The sequence below is a fragment of the Symsagittifera roscoffensis genome, chromosome 7 (genome assembly GCF_963678635.1).
Source record: "Symsagittifera roscoffensis chromosome 7, txSymRosc1.1, whole genome shotgun sequence".
Taxonomy (NCBI): domain Eukaryota; kingdom Metazoa; phylum Xenacoelomorpha; order Acoela; family Convolutidae; genus Symsagittifera; species Symsagittifera roscoffensis.
The window spans coordinates 53,954,706-53,961,006 of record NC_087068.1 but is presented as its reverse complement, the minus strand read 5'-3'; positions in this window follow the sequence as shown (position 1 = coordinate 53,961,006).

Here is a 6,301-nt window from a genome sequence, read left to right as displayed (position 1 = left end):
GAAATCTTTGTGCAAGCTATATGGAATAATCGCAAAGGCCTCCCGCGCGAATGTCGAAACAATGTTATCATTCTGAAAACCAAAATTCCCAAAAAAAGATGGCAAGAAACTTAGAGCGGCTCAAGTGCTTGCACACCAATCGAAATACAACGAAGTTCCAGCACTTAAATTGAATGGACTAACATCAGTGACAAGCATATAGTTGCTTGGAGAGCGGAAGAACGCGCCATAGATGCTTATCCCAAAGAAGTCAACATTGTATTTCAGAAACCTAGCGCATTTCTTCGATGACGTGTTGCAAGCAGTGAAACGTCCAGATATGATGAAACAAACAATTTGATCCAGAAACAGACGTTTGCCACGAATGATGAAGACGTTGGCCGTGTATACACCGGAAGAGCATCATTTCGTATGCTTATCGAAGACGAAGAATAAGAACAACTATTAATCTCATGGGCTGAAACAAGTTCGAACTATTTGGAACGCAGTTCGAAGACCTTCGAACTATTTGGAACGCAGCTTTTCTGTAACATCCCCATCACTGTTCTTCTGCGATCACTGTGAACAAGACGTCAGAAGGCCCAAAGGCCATCACTTCAGCTATTGCTACCAAAAAATTTTACCATCAAAAAAAACAATCAGTAAGAACAATCTGATTAATGCCTAATGAAGAGCAAAGAGAGCGAATATCATGAAAAGAAACAAAAACAGTCTAAAAATGAAGTCAGCCAACAAGTACAAATAAATGGCAAAACAAGCTAATATACTATATTCTCGAAAATTGTGGAAAGAAATGGAAATTGAAGTGCTTACAAGCTGAGGAATCAGAAACCACACTAAACTGAAACAAAATCAATTAACTACAGCAACGAATATGAAACCAGGTTTGAGTCTCTGGGAACTATCACAAAAAAAGGTATGAGAAAAAAAACGGTCAAATCACAAGTCAAAAACGGCTTGAATAGCGAGTCGAAAGTGTCGATAGAAGTAAATGAAGGTTCTAACCTGGAACTGCCCAGGGCTTGATCGTCCCGACAAATTTGTTCACATAATGAATAAAGTAACCATCTCACCTATGACCAAAACATCATAATTTGTTTACACGAAACCCAAACTGCTATTATCAGTAATAATTTGGGAAGAAATCCAAAGTACTACAAACTTCATCGATAGCTCACACATCATCAATTGGTCGTAGAGGAGGACCCCCACATTCTGTCCAAAGTCTATGAAAGCAACCATTATCACAGAAAACACTGCGTTCAGCAAATTCATTTTTCCCAGCAAGCAACATATGTAGTGAGTGCGTATGACAAAACAGCAAACTATGTCAAAAATTGGCCACTAACATCGGAGCGATGATTGAATTAGATGATATGAATGAGTCTGACACTCTTATTTTTTTTGGAGACTTGAATTCCTTCCCAAACCACAAGGGAGATCATCATGCCCAACTGGTCTTGAAGCAAATGTTTTCAAGAAAAAATATGTTACCATTTTCAAAAGAGTACAACCCATTTTGAGCACACACTGCGAAAGACATAGAAGTTGAGCTAGAAAGAAATAAAGTTACAAATAAGTGCTCCAGAACTGGATTACTCACCCGTATAGACTTCATATTTTCGAACACTCTCACGGTACATGATACATTCCAAATGTTTGAAACAACCTTGAGTTACCACCAGATCCGATGCTACCAATTTTTTTAGAAACCGAAGTGAACATGGGTCAAGGTGTCTGGAGATTGAAAAACGACATTCTGCCAGAAAAAAAAAGCAAAAAAGAAAGACCTCCTAAAAATTGGACAATTGAAAACTATGATGTAAGTAATCAGGATTTATGTGACTTTTTACGCAAGATCTCAATACGGAAAACGAGACTGGAAACGAAATACAAACAAGTGTTGGAATCCCAAATTGTACGTTTGAGTATAAGCAATCAAAAAAGAATTGAACTCGAATCTCAAATTCAAAAAATGGAAAAGATGATCGACAACTTTTGACATACTCAAAATATTGTCAAAGAGCTTTAGGACGGCAACCCTAGAGAAATTGAAAGATGATCAAGGCATCAGCAACCTAAAACAGTAATCAGAAAAAAAAAGAAACTTCAAACTGGAGATTTTACAACTGAAACAACAGATAATGGAAGAAACAACATCGTTCTATAAAAACCTCTATAAAGACAAGCAAGTGATGGACATAGATCGGTAAGAGACTCTAAAGAGTTTTAAAAAGAATTGTCAGACAACCGTATCGAAAGTAATGATGTTCCAATTCAAGTGGAGCAAATTGAAATGGCAATATGAATTCAAATTGAAATGGCAATATGTAATTCAAATTGAAATGGCAATAAGTAAACTTAGAAAAAAAATGCCAAAGTCCTGACGGACTTATATCTGAGTTATATGGGCATTTTGAATTCTCGTTTGCTAACTACTTTTACCATTTTTCCAATCTGCTTTTAGTTCTGTCAAAATATTAGGAAACCCAGATATTTCGAGAAGAATCAATAAGGAGGAATTTCTGAAAAGTTTAAAAAACAGTAAACTCAGGTTCAATCGATACATGAGCTACAGAGCAAAATTTATAGCGGTTTCTTTTTTTGTGATACCACAACTAACTCATATCGAAAGAAACAATTTTGTTTCGATAGATGTTCTTAAATTGTACCGGAAGTCACTACAAAAATTGTTTGGGGAGCTGGCAGGAGATGTGAAATAGCTTTGCAGTTCCTCGAACGAGACCGCTCAAAAGCGGGTTGAATTTTCCTAGCTTACACGCCCTTAAAAAACTTCAGAATAATTATTTCGATTTCGGACCAACGCAGAATAATCTCTTAACGGAAAAATGGAATAATTCAAGAAACAGGTTGTACAGAAAATTAGATGGAGATCTAGAAAACATGGAACTCAGTAACATTCCTTGAAGGACGAAAACAATGAGATAAGATATTCCCGAGGTTGGGTGACGAGGATTTACGCGAAAACAAAATACACCCAATTATGTGTAGCATTCGTTGAAAACTTTTCTGGTTTTGAAAATGGGTAGAAAAATCTCGAAAATGACTGCACGAAATTCAACAACTTAACCAAATCAATTAAGTAAAAACTCGCCATGGTTGTGGAGACGACCATGGTTGACCAGCTTTGAAAAAAAAACTTGTTCTACTGTCTACTCTTCAATTGCATTCCAGATAAAGACGTCCTTTAGAAAAGAAATTTAAAATCCGATTCATTATAAGCTTTCTGTATGTATGAGTTCGAGAATTGTACCCATCTGTTTGAAAGTTGCTCTTCTATAAAATTGTTCCTGGAAAAAATTCAAATCAAACAGTTATCCGACGTCTTCAAGAATCTCAGTGTTATAAGAACGAAAGCATTATTAATCGTCCTTTTTGATTCATGGAAAAACAAGGATGCAGAAGGTACAACTTACAGTCTTCAGAACATTACAAACTTTAAGCATCGATTTACCTAAATTAGTTTTTTTGCTTAAAAACCAAATAGTTGTAGTACATAACTTCTAGTAATTTACTATTTACATACAAACGCATTCTTTATTTGTAGATTGACACCTACGTTTTGTATTTTTTCTGACCTGGAATTTTTTATATCTAATCTGATTTTCTGGTCAAAAAATTTTGTGAAATGTTTAAATAAAGCAGTGACTTGAAATTTTTTAAAATTTTATATCTGTTTTCAGAAATTTAATGAAAAATTTTTCAAAAACTAATCCGAAATTGACCGAATCTACGCTGTTTCTAAAAAAAAACTCTTTTGATGAGGCTCGGACTCCTGACCTTCCATTTTATAGGGATTTGTGCTAACCTCAAGGCCGCATGACCTGAAAACATAGGATAGTTTTAGCAATCTAATGCAAAGAAACACTTGTTCAAACAAGTGTTAGTTTGCATTGTATTGCTACGGCTATTGTGTGTGTATGCTCTAAGCGTGTTTATTTCGTTGCTGTTGAGCAGTGAACTGATGTCTGGTTATTTTTTCACAGAAAATAATTGTTTACTTTAAAAACTAAGAAGGATATATAATATATCATTTCTATACAGAAAGTAGAAAAAAAAATTGGTTAGAGAAACCTTATAACATTTGAAGAAACAGCCTTTTATTTAGAAAAACAGCCATCATTGGGTAGGGGCAGACATATCAGTACTTCGACTACCTCTGAAACGCAAAAACTTACCATCGGTAACGCCTAAACTTTTTCAACTTTTGATTTGAGTTCCTAATTGTAACATACGTTTTTAACTTCTTCCAAACACCCAATTGAATGCGCAGGCACATACCAGTCAGCTCTTATACATTTCTTTGAATTTCTGAAAAACGTCGGTTGATATCAAGCCCTTGGCCCTTTGATTTGATTTAACCTTAAACTTTGTAAGCTCTTCGAAGCTTTCGGCTACTCCTGTGAGTTGAAAACCAGTTCTGACCTTTTCGAATGACTCGATCTTTGAAGGCATAGTTTTGCAATTTTTGTTGACTGAGATGTCCGGGAAGGGGTAAAAATTGGTTGTTTTGGCCAGTTTTGATAGTTTGTCAGGTGGCATCAGCTTTGAGTTCTCTTTCTGTAAATAAAAACAAATAAAAGTAAGCCTTAAAAAAAGTGTGTAAAACTTTTGGGGGCAATTTTGTGTACCTAATTATTCAGTTAAATGTTTACTTTTTATTCAACATCAAATAAAAGGATTTAAGGACATGGGAAAAACATTGCTAACAAAAAAACTCGAAAACTCTGCGCAGAAAACAAATCAATAGCGCACGAATACTTCCGCTAAATTTTTGTAAATCAAAATAAAAGATGATCATTTAGCTTGCTCGATATCTGTAAGCTGTCAATCCTGTAAACTGAAAAACATTTATGCTTTTGTTCAAGTCAGCCGATCTTTGAGAGCAATTTTCACAATATTCAATGACTGTGATCTCGCATGACAAGTTTTGAATGGTTGTGTTAGCCAGTTTTGACAGTTTGTCAGGTGGCATCCGTTCTGAGCTCTTTGTTCTCAAAATTTTCTTCATTGAAAACTGACTAACAATAAATTTTTTTATGGAAAAACCGTTTTGTTTGCGTTTTTGTTAATTAATTAGTCGTTTTCTTATACTTTTTTTTATTCTCAAGCAACAGCAGATTCAAATACAAAAAGTTTCATTTAAAAAATCATCCTAATAGTTTTTGTCAATGCATTGTTGAAAAATCCAAATCCAGAACCTGTGGCAATCTAATCAAGTTGCTCATAGAAAGGGTAAGCGATTCCAGTTAAGTACAAAAACAACGGATGAGGTACGTAAGACCTCAGATTGAACTGTATTTACCGAAGTTAAGCTTCAACCGTTGACTCGTTTCCGCTATATTCTTGAAGTTGGGACTTACGACTCTCGAAACTATAATTAACGATGACACTTTATTGTCTTCGACTTTAATATCTTTGTAAATGTTATGGGAGAGACACTTGTACAAAGAAACTTTTTCTTTTGTCATGTTTTTAAATGTTAAAATGCCAACGTCAATAAAATTTGAGCTGTTTTTTGCGCTGATTTCAAATTAAAAATATATCACCTCTTCATAAGGACAATGAAGCCGTAGCTATGATTATTTGTTATGATCGTTGGTTGAGATAACGAGATAAACGTTCCACAAGTCCCGAAATGATTCGTCCCATCTTTGAAACACCGTATACAAATGTGCGTTTTTCTCTGGAACATATGATTCAGCCAGTAGTTGTCCCTGCACCCTTGCCCTCTGTAGGATACGTTGTTATTCGACAGTTCGAGAAGCGATTATCCGGACCCAGCTCGTGATCCAGCCCCCCCTTTACTAGAAGCTAGTAACGTCTACGACTCCCGTTTCACTATTAGGTCAGCGTCCGTCTTAGAAAAGTGTGCTAATTTGTGTGAAGAAAAAGCAAAAAATGACAGCGCCTAAAAAGTACAAGACAAGAAATCCTCCTCGAAGCAAATTATGCGGATTTTTAATTTTTCACTCATGTTTTCGAACGGATTGCAATTGCGATCAAAATATTTTGATAAAGATTGCATACTTCCAGATTGCAATAATCAACACCCGTGAGATGAACAGGAGTTCATTTTTTAGTTCTCCTATAAAAACTTTCAATGACCAAGGAAAAGTTAGAAGGAAGAGCGATTTCTTATCTGATAATAATTTAGATTTTGTATTGAAAAGAGTCATTGAGACGTTCAGAACTAGCTGCATAAAGTTTACATGATAAAAAAAATTCAATCTTTTTAATAAACTTAAGATGTTAGTTCTACATAATTTTGAAAAAGTAA